We start from the raw sequence: 11,466 nt of genomic DNA on the forward strand, positions 1-11,466 counted from the left end.
CGAATACGTAATACACACACATACCTCTCTAGGCCCTGCCAAATGCATCAACTACACATTCACACATGTTTCATCACGTACCCCATTGATGTGAAAAGCTCTCTCTTCACGTTTATTTCACATACAACATTCCTTTTGAATAAAGTGTGGCAAAAAATTTATTTTAGAATTTCTACATATATACAACATTACAAAGTTATATGGAGGAGTACGAACGCTAATTTGCATTGCATGGTGCCCACAATGATATTTATTCCACACTGTGAATTTGTATATTTTTATACTATATATAAAGTTAGTCATAATAAAGAGAAACGAAGAGCATCTCTCTCCATCGCATACCCCCCCCCTCTACGCCCCTTTCATGTATGCACACAAACTATCTCCAGGTCCTCTAAATGTAAGCTCCCAGCACATTCACGCATGTTTCATCTTTCTCTCGCGATATATACAGTGACGATCATCGTATTTGAAGCGAAAGCATGATACGTACATTTGACTTCAGAATCCACTCATTACGGTCACCATTTACGTTTTGTGGTTATTATACAGTCACGGGCTCACCGTACAACTCTATATTTGCTCAAGACACGACTAGTTGACCAGTTAAACGCACCACGTGGCACCTCTAGTGTTGCTTCACATTATCTCACTACCATTGGGCCCACCTGTCGGCTTGTATCTACTCTACATCTACACTCTTATAATAAAATACACTCTTATAAAAAACAAGTTGGTGATGATGGTGTGCCTGCCATCCTGCAATATAGGCCGTCTGATTTATATCTGACGGATAGGAAGAAACTATGACAATTTTGCAAAAAGGTACCCGCACACCTCTCCACATTTGCAAATAAGGCCTTCCCTTGTTCATCCTTTTCTCTCACAAGATAAACTAGTCATACAAATGCATCTTGATGTTATGTGCAACGCACGGCCATCTTGCTAGTAAGAATGAAAACAAACGACAAAAAAATATTCGATGGTGGTTCGAAGTCATGACCGCGGGCACAACGGACAAGGTGGCCTTGTATTGGTATGTTGAGCCATATGTTTTAACACACAGGAGCTAGTATGGTGATTATACACACAAGCACGCATGCACACGAACTGCATGCACGTAACACTCACACGAACACATGCACTCATGCACGCACGCAACACTCACACGTACACACGCAACCACGCACACACGCAACACTCACACGCACACACGCACGCATGCATGCACACACCAGCACACCACACGACCAACACACACTCTCACGCTCAAGTGCTCAACCTACACGTGCATGCGCACACATCATGCCCTGACAGACACATACACAACCAGGTGATTCCCGCGCACGGGTTGGAGTCTTGTCGCACCTGCGTAAATTTGTGTTTATCCGACCTTTTCCCTATGTGAACTGATAGGTGGGACCACAAGGAACGTGGTCAATTTAACTAGTCAACATAGTGCCATTGCCACGCAGACTATTTAGCCGGTCAACAGAGTGCAATCCGATGCTGAACCGTGAGCAAGTGACCGTATAATCACCACAAAACGTATATAGTGACCGTAATCAGCTTATTTTGAAGTTCGGTGACCGTATTACGCTTTTCTCTCTGTAGGCCCTCCAAAACTAAATCTCTACACGTTCTCGCATGTTACATCTAACAACTATGCAATACAGCACTACTACTACACTCTAACACAATAAATCATATGTGTTTTTAGTTTTACTAGATATCATATTGTTACTTAATTATTCAGTTTGCATACATTAAATTGCCTTTGAAATGTATGGCCAGTATCATCTACCGCGCGGGAAAAATCCCGCCCTTTCCTATTTAATCGGGTTTGTATCAATGGATCGTGCGAAACAGCAAAACTATAGTACTATACAGTACAAGTGACAGTTCACTGGGTCGTCGTGTTGTGTACTCCTCCGTCGTAAGAGTGGAGCGCTCGCTTTCATAAATCTTCTAGTCCCTTTTGCCGACATGTGGGACATCAAGCTACCGGGTCCATGTGCCATACCGAAATACAGTTCAGAGCAGCCGGGGTGAAGCACCGCAGTCATGGCGCCGGTGTAGTAATGAGCAATGAGGCGTCAAATCACAAAGCTGCACCTTTTCCGCAGTTAAGTTGGAGGGACGAAGTAATAATGCTAAAAAGGAGGGACGAAGCAACCATCATTTCACTCGTTGCTGAATCCACTTCTCCCTCATCTTCTTCAAGTTAACCACGTGTTGCTTCTGCCGTTGTTCTGCCTCATGTGGGACGCGAATCGGCTTGGTAAAGCACTGACACGTGGGACCGCATGTTAGCAAACCGCCAGGACAATGTCCTCTACAAATAAGAAACCTCCCCCGCCATCCGCGCGGCAAAATCACCTCCTTTTTACTAATCTTGATTCTATAATTTTTTAGATCAATATAATTGAGATTTGTATAGATAGCACACATGAGCAAAATCAAGTGGTACAATTAAGGGCATCTACAATGTGTAGCCAAATGTGAAAATAGCTTTTGGCATCGTGGGAACCATTGTGGAGGTGCTGGCAAAGCCAAAAAGATGGAACCGAAGCTCCCTGATTGATTGATTGAAGGAATAGAAAAATGCAACATCTCTCCTCTTTCTCCCGTGCTTGGACGCATGTACAGTATAGAGCAAAGAGTCTACTCCTTGTCCCTTCTATCACAAATCACAAAGCAGTGAGGCGTCAAATCACAAAGCACGGACGAAGCAACCATCATTTCACTCTTTGCTGACTCCGTTTCTCCATCGTCTTCTTCGAGAAACCACCTCACCGCACTAAGTTGGACGGACGACGCTATTGTGTACTAGTAGTACTAGTACATTTACGCGTCCTTTGGTTCAATGGACTTCCTGGATGCAAATAAGGCGTTTGTCTCAGCTTGCAGGCGGCACTTGTGAACGACGTGGTCTTCCTCAATGGTGTTCTCCGTCGAACGCACTTCGCCAAACCACAACATTCGAGATATCGTCGATGTTACCGCAATGGGGAAGGAATTCAAATATAGTTACTACCTCCATTTTTTTTGTACACAAGGCCAGTATATAAAAATTACAATTTACAAAAGGCCACTAACACTAATCGAGGCAAAATTGATGGGGTTTGCCTCGTACTAGCAACCAAGGACATTAATATACCCTGCATGCATGCGGAAGTGAGAAGGTTGGTTTGCATGGCGCTGCATTAATCAAGCGATGAGGAGTGAGATGGTTAGCTCTTTGGAGTTTGGAGGAAAAAATACGCATTAATTGACACATCAAACCAGGATTTTTATCGATTAATCCCGCAAAGGAAAACCCCGCCTTTCTTTTTTAACACTAGTACTCCTAGTACGTACGTACTTATCTTGTTTGGGTCTAAGCCTTGCATTGCCATCCTCCGCCACACATTTTTGCCAAGCTTGCCTAAAGTTTTCAAAATGAAAAGGAGGTACACTTGCGCATGGCTGTCGCGGTCGCACCGCACCCTCACACGGTCGCTCCTGCACGCCGTGGTCGCACCGCACCCTCACACAGTCGCTCCTGCACGCCGCAAACCCAACCAAGGGAACGCACCCTCACCGACACATGATGTCGCATGTGAACAAACCAAACTCAACCATCCTACCGCTGACACATAATTTTTGTTCATAGAGTATGTTTATCCAACCGCATGTTGGGGAGTATCCGTACAGTCCGTGCGGTGGTCTGTTGGGGAAGAAGAAGAGGTGAGGAAGGAGGGTTAGAAGACATAGGATATTCATCCAACCACCTGAAATGGTAGACTGGCCCAAGTCAGGCGACTTGCATAACAATATATGTTTTTACGCAGCAAAAGATCCATAAAAACAACAACATAAAGAAAAACTATCATTGCTCGCGGAATGAGACGGCCTCGTCGTCTTGGGCTGCCGGCGTGAACCAGTCGTAGCTGCTGACGTGTGCCTCCGCACCGTGGTTGTCCTCGGCCTCCAGCTACTCGTTCACGCGGAGCGTGCGGATGCTCTGCACGGACGAGAGCACCGCCCGGTTCAAGTCGAGGACGTCCGGTTCCGCCTGTAGGAGGGCCTCGATGGCAGCGGCATCCGCGCGCTCCATGTCGAATCGAGCCTCCGTCGTGTGGTTCAAGTCCAGGACGTCTGGTTCCGCCTGCAGGAGGGCCTCGATGAGAGCGGCATTCGCGCGCTCCGCGTCGAGTTGAGCCTCTGCCGTCCGGTTCAAGTCCAGGATGTCCGGTTTCGCCTGTAGGAGGGCCTCGATGGCAGCGGCATCCACGTGCTCTGCCTCAAGTGAAATGATATGCTCTATCACACATAAACCTCCTTATATCTTCCTCAAAACAGCCACCATACCTACCTATTATGGCACTTCCATAGCCATTTCGAGATATATTGCCATGCAACTTTCCACCGTTCCGTTTATCATCATGACACGCATTACTATTGTCATATTGCCTTGCATGATCATGTAGTTGACATCATATTTGTGGCAAAGCCACCTTGCATAATTTTTCATACATGTCACTCTTGATTCATTGCCCATCCTAGTACACCCCCGGAGGCTTTCATATGGAGTCATATCTTGTTCTAGTTTTGAGTTGTAAGTCATGAGTTGTAAATCAATAGAAGTGTGATAATCATCATTATTAGAGCATTGTCACCAAAAAAGAAAAGAAAAAAGAAAGGACAAAAAAGGACAAAGAAAAAAAAGAAAGGCCAAAGAAAAAAAAGAAAAAAAGATAAAATAAAAAAGGGGCAATGTTACTATCTCTTTTTCCACACTTGTGCTTCAAAGTAGCACCATGTTCTTCATATAGCGAGTCTCATATGTTGTCACTTTCATATACTAGTGGAAATTTTTCATTATAGAACTTGGCTTGTATATTCCTACGATGGGCTTCCTCAAAATGCCCTAGGTCTTCGTGAGCAAGCAAGTTGGATGCACACCCACAAGTTTTCTTTTGTTGAGCTTTCATACATTTATAGCTCTAGTGCATCCGTTGCATGGCAATCCCTACTCCTGATGTTGACATCAATTGATGGACATCTCCATAGCCCGTTAGTTATCCTCGTCAATGTGAGACTTTCTCCTTTTTTGTCTTCTCCACACAATCCCCATCATCATATTCTATTCCACCGATAGTGCTATATCCATGGCTCATGCTCATTTATTGCGTGAAAGTTGAAAAAGTTTGAGATTATTTAAGTACGAAATAATTGCTTGGCTTGTCATTAGGGGTATATAATTTGGGAGCATTTTTGTGTGACGAAAATGAAGCATAGCCTAACTATATGATTTTATAGGGATGAACTTCTTTAGCCATGTTATTTTGAGAAGACATGATTGCTTTGATTAGTATGCTTGAAGTATTACTATTTCTTATGTCAATATGAACTTTTATTTTGAATCATTTGGATCTGAACATTCATGCCACAATAAAGAAAATTACATTGAGAAATATGCTAGGTAGCATTCCACATCAAAAATTCTGTTTTTATCATTTACCTACTCGAGGACGAGCAGGAATTAAGCTTGGGGATGCTTGATACGTCTCCAACGTATCTATAATTTTTTATTGTTCCATGCTATTATATTACCAGTTTTGGATGTTTATGGGCTTTACTTTACACATTTATATCATTTTTGGGACTAACCTACTAACCAGAGGCCCAGCCCGTATTGCTGTTTTTTTGCCTATTTTAGTATTTTGAAGAAAAGGAATATCAAACGGAGTCCAAACGGAATGAAACCTTCGGGAGCGTGATTTCTGGAATGAACGTGATCCAGAGGACTTGGAGTGCAAGTCAAGCAACAGCCGAGGTGGCCACGAGGGTGGAGGGCGCGCCCCCCTACTGGGCGCGCCCCCCTATCTCGTGGGCCCCTCGGGCGGCCACCGACCTACTTCTTCCTCCTATATATACCCATGTACCTCGAGAACATCAAAAGCGACCACGAAAAACTATTTCCACCACCGTAACCTTCTGTATCCGCAAGATCCCATCTTGGTGCCTTCGTCGATGCTCCGTCGGAGGGCTTCTACATCAACACCATAGCCCCTCCGATGAGTTGTGAGTAGTTTGCCACAGACCTTCGGGTCCATAGTTATTAGCTAGATGGCTTCTTCTCTCTTTTTGGATCTCAATACCATGTTCTCCTTGATCTTCTTGGAGATCTGTTTGATGTAACTCTTTTTGCGGTGTGTTTGTCGAGATCCGATGAATTGTGGGTTTATGATCAAGTTTATCTGTGAGAAATATTTGAATCTTCTCTGAATTCTTTTATGTGTGATTAAGTTATCTTTGCAAGTCTCTTTGAATTATCAGTTTGGTTTGGCCTACTAGATTGATCTTTCTTGCAATGGGAGAAGTGCTTAGCTTTATGTTCAATCTTGCGGTGTCCTTTCCCAGTGACAGCAGGGGCAGCAAGGCACGTATTGTATTGTTGCCATCGAGGATAAAAAGATGGGGTTTATATCATATTGCATGAGTTTATCCCTCTACATCATGTCATCTTTCTTAATGTGTTACTCTGTTCTTATGAACTTAATACTCTAGATGCATGTTGGATAGCGGTCGATGTGTGGAGTAATAGTAGTAGATGCAGGCTGGAGTCGGTCTACTTGTCACGGACGTGATGCCTATATACATGATCATGCCTAGATAATCTCATAATTTTTCGCTTTTCTATCAATTGCTCGACAGTAATTTGTTCACCCACCGTAATACTTGTGCTATCTCGAGAGAAGCCACTACTGAAACCTATGGCCCCCGGGTCTATCTTTTGTCATATAAGCTTTCAATCTACTTTTATTTGCATCTTTACTTTTCCTATCTATATTATAAAGTACCAAAAATATATTTATCTTATCATACTATCTCTATCAGATCTCACTTTCGCAAGTGGCCGTGAAGGGATTGACAACCCCTTTATTGTGTTGGTTGCGAGTTATTTGTTTGTTTGTGTAGGTGCGTGGGACTTTTGAGGAGCCTCCTACTGGATTGATACCTTGGTTCTCAAAAAGTGAGGGAAATACTTACGCTACTATTGCTGCATCACCCTTTCCTCTTCAAGGAAAACCAACACAAGCTCAAGACGTAGCAAGAAGGATTTCTGGCGCCATTGTCGGGGAGGTCTTCGCTCAAGTCAAGAAATACGAAGTACCCATCACAAACTCATCTCCCTCGCATTTACATTATTTGCCATTTGCCTTTCGTTTTCCTCTCCCCCACTTCACCCTTTCCGTTTTATTCGCCCTCTCTTTCCCAATCTTCTCCTCTCTCTTTCGCTTGTCTTTTGTTTGCTCGTCGTTATGGCTAGTTCCTTATCCGCTCCTATGTCTCCCGAGTTTGAAGTTCTTCACTTCAAGCAAAGGCAAGGAGAAAACTTAAAGGATGCTTGGTATAGGATGATGGAATCTTATTGCAATTGCACCCTAGAGGTGAATTTTAGAATTCTACTTCACAATTTTTATGTTGGGCTAAATATGTCGCATAGACAACTCTTGGATTGCATTGCCAAGGGTAATTTTATTGAAATTGATCCTAGTATTGTGCGTGAAATTATAGAGGGAATAGTGGGAACACTACCTCAAAAGGGGGGACCACATCCTACCCAAGAAGAAACACAAGTGTTTGGAAAGATTTGCAAAGTAACAAAAATATTACAAAAGTCTCGTGAGCCTCTTAAAAGTGTTAGCGGAAATCTTCACCGCATGAATATGTTGATTACTCTTTGCAATAAGCGGTTAGATTCTTTAGATCTAAAAATTTCTGAGTATGAAGGGAAACGTAAAGAACCTCCCGGATTCGAGCATGACTCCGCTAAATAACTGAAAATTAAAGATGGCACTACTTAGATCTATCCTCGCTTTTATGCCTAGCTAGGGGCGTTAAATGATAGCGCTGGTTGGGAGGCAACCCAATTTTATTTGTGTTTTTTGTTTTTGTTCCTCTTTAGTACTCCCTCCGTTTTTATTTAGTTCGCATATTAGCTTTGGTCAAAGTCGAGATTTACCAACTTTGACCAAGTTTATAAATAAAAATATTATGATATACAATAACAAATCAACAATATTAGATTTATTAATGAATGTACTTTCACATCGTATAGATATTATAATAAATGTCTATATTGTTTTCTATAAACTTGGTCAAACTTTACGAAGTTTGACTTCAGTCAACTCTAATATGCAGAGTAAATAAAAACAAAGGGAGTAATAAATTTTGCATCTACCTAGTTTTTATGTTTTAATTAGTGTTCGTGCCAAGTAGAACCTATAGGATAACCTATGGTGATAGTTAATTTGATTCTGCTGAAAAACAGAAACTTTGCGCGCACGAAATTAGTTTTGTTAATTCACAAAAACGTGCTTTTGCGTTGATTCTTTTTGATGCAGATCAACAGACAAATTGCCCAGGACTTCATATTTTGGTAGGATTTTTAGAGTTCCATAAGTATTCAAGGGTTATAGATTGCTACAGACTGTTCTATTTTTGACAGATTCTGTTTTTCGTTTGTTGTTTGCTTATTTTGATGCATCTATGGCTAGTATTAAGTGGTATGAACCATAGAGAACTTGAAAACAGTTGGTTTAACACCAATATAAATAAATAATGAGTTCATTACAACCTTATGTGGTGGTTTTGCTTTCTTTCATTAACGGAGCTTATGAGATTTCCTGTTGAGTTTTGTGTTGTGAAGTTTTCAAATTTTGGGTAAAGATTTGTTGGACTATGGAATAAGGAGTGGCAAAAGCCTAAGATTAGGGATGCCCATGGCACCCCAAGATATTCAAGAATAGCCAAAAGCCTAAGCTTGGGTATGCCCCCGGAAGGCATCCCCTCTTTCGTCTTCGTTTATCGGTAACTTTACTTGGAGCTATATTTTATTCACCACATGATATGTGTTTTGCTTGGAGCTTCTTGATGATATTAGTATTTGCTTTTAGTTTTCCACAACAATCCATGCTGTACACACCTTTTGAGAGAAGCCCACTTGATTGGAATTTATTAGAATACTCTATGTGCTTCACTTATATCTTTTGAGCTAGATAGTTTTTGCTCTAGTGCTTCACTTATATCTTTTGATGTCTAGTACACAACCTTCTTCTTGTAGACGTTGTTGAGCCTGCAAGTGCACAGGTTTGTAGGACAGTAGCAAATTTCCCTCAAGTGTATGACCTAAGGTTTATCAATCCGTGGGAGGCGTAGGATGAAGATGGTCTCTCTCAAACAACCCTGCAACCAAATAACAAAGAGTCTCTTGTGTCCCCACGCCCAATACAATGGTAAATTGTATAGGTGCACTAGTTCGGCGAAGAGATGGTGATACAAGTGCAATATGGATGATAGATAAAGGTTTTTGTAATCTGAAAATATAAAAACAGCAAGGTAACTAATGATAAAAGTGAGCGTAAATGGTATTGCAATGATAGGAAACAAGGCCTAGGGTTCATACTTTCACTACTGCAAGTTCTCTCAACAATAATAACATAGATAGATCATATAACAATCCCTCAACATGCAACAAAGAGTCACTCCAAAGCCACTAATAGCGGAGAACAAACATAGAGATTATGGTAGGGTACGAAACCACCTCAAGGTTATTCTTTCGGATCAATCTATTCAAGCGTTCGTACTAGAATAACACCTTAAGACACAAATCAACCAAAAACCTAATGTCACCTAGATACTCCATTGTCACCTCAAGTATCCATGGGCATGATTATACGATATGCATCACACAATCTCAGATTCATCCAACCAACACAAAGTACTTCAAAGAGTGCCCCAAAGTTTCTACCAGAGAGTCAAGAAAACGTGTGCCAACCCCTATGCATAGGTTCATGTGCGGAACCCGAAAGTTGGTCACCAAAACATACATCAAGTGGCACGTGATATCCCATTGTCACAACAGATAAACACGGCAAGACATACATCAAGTGTTCTCAAAGTAAAGACTCAATCCGATAAGATAACTTCAAGAGGGAAACTCAATTCATCACAAGAGAGTAGAGGGGGAGAAACATCATAAGATCCAACTATAATAGCAAAGCTCATGATACATCAAGATCGTGCCATAGAGAGAACACAAGAGAGAGAGAGAGAGAGAGGGAGAGAGAGATCAAACACATAGCTACTGGTACATACCCTCAGCCCCGAGGGTGAACTACTCCCTCCTCGTCATGGAGAGCGCCGGGATGATGAAGATGGCCACCGGTGATGGATTCCCCCTCCGGTAGGGTGCCGGAACAGGCTCCCGAGAGGTTTTTGGTGGCTACAGAGGCTTCCAAGAGTGCCCCAAAGTTTCTATCGGAGAGTCAAGAACGTGTGCCAGCCCCTATGCATAGGTTCCCAATGTCACGAAACCCGCAAGTTGATCACCAAAACATACATCAAGTGGCACATGATATCCCATTTTCACCACAGATAATTACGGCAAGACATACATCAAGTGTACTCATAAAAGACTCAATCCGATATGATAACTTCAAAGGGGAAACTCAATTCATCACAAGAGAGTAGAGGGGGAGAAACATCATAAGATCCAACTACAATAGCAAAGCTCGGGATACATCAAGATCATGCCATAGAGGAACACGAGAGAGAACACGAGAGAGAGAGAGAGATCAAACACATAGCTATTGGTACATACCCTCAGCCCCGAGGGTGAACTACTCCGTCCTCGTCATGGATAGCGCCGGGGTGATGAAGATGGCCTCCGGTGATGGGATCCCCCTCTGGCAGGGCGCCGGAACGAGCTCCCGAGAGGTTTTTGGTGGCTACAGAGGCTTGCGGCGGCGGAACTCCTGATCTATCTTCTTATTCGATGGTTTTAGGATACGTAGGGTTATATAGGTGAAAGAAGTCGGTCGGGGGGGTGCTCAAGGGGTCCACGAGACAAGGGGCGCGCCCTGTAGGGGGGGCGCCCCCTATCTCCTGGGCTCCTTGAGTATCTTCTGACTTGACCTCCAAGTCTCCAGGATGATAATCTTCCAAAAAATCACGTTGCCGAAGGTTTCATTCCGTTTGGACTCCGTTTAATATTCCTTTTCTTTGAAATACTGAAACAGGCAATAAAACAGCAATATGGGCTGGGCCTCCGGTTAGTAGGTTAGTCCCAAAAAATGATATAAATGTGTAAAATAAAGCCCATAAACATCCAAAAGGGTAATATAATAGCATGGAACAATCAAAAATTATAGATATGTTGGATACGTATCAAGCATCCCCAAGCTTAATTCCTGCTCGTCCTCGAGTAGGTAAATGATAATAACAGAATTGTTGATGTGGAATGCTACCTAGCATAATTCATAATGTAATTTTCTTTATTGTGGCATGAATGTTGAGATCCAAATGATACAAAATAAAAGTTCATATTGACATAAGAAATAGTAATACTTCAAGCATACTAATCAAAGTAATCATGTCTTCTTAAAATAACATGGCTAAAGAAAGTTATCCCTA

The sequence above is a fragment of the Triticum dicoccoides genome, chromosome 2B (assembly GCF_002162155.2).
Source record: "Triticum dicoccoides isolate Atlit2015 ecotype Zavitan chromosome 2B, WEW_v2.0, whole genome shotgun sequence".
NCBI lineage: Eukaryota > Viridiplantae > Streptophyta > Magnoliopsida > Poales > Poaceae > Triticum > Triticum dicoccoides.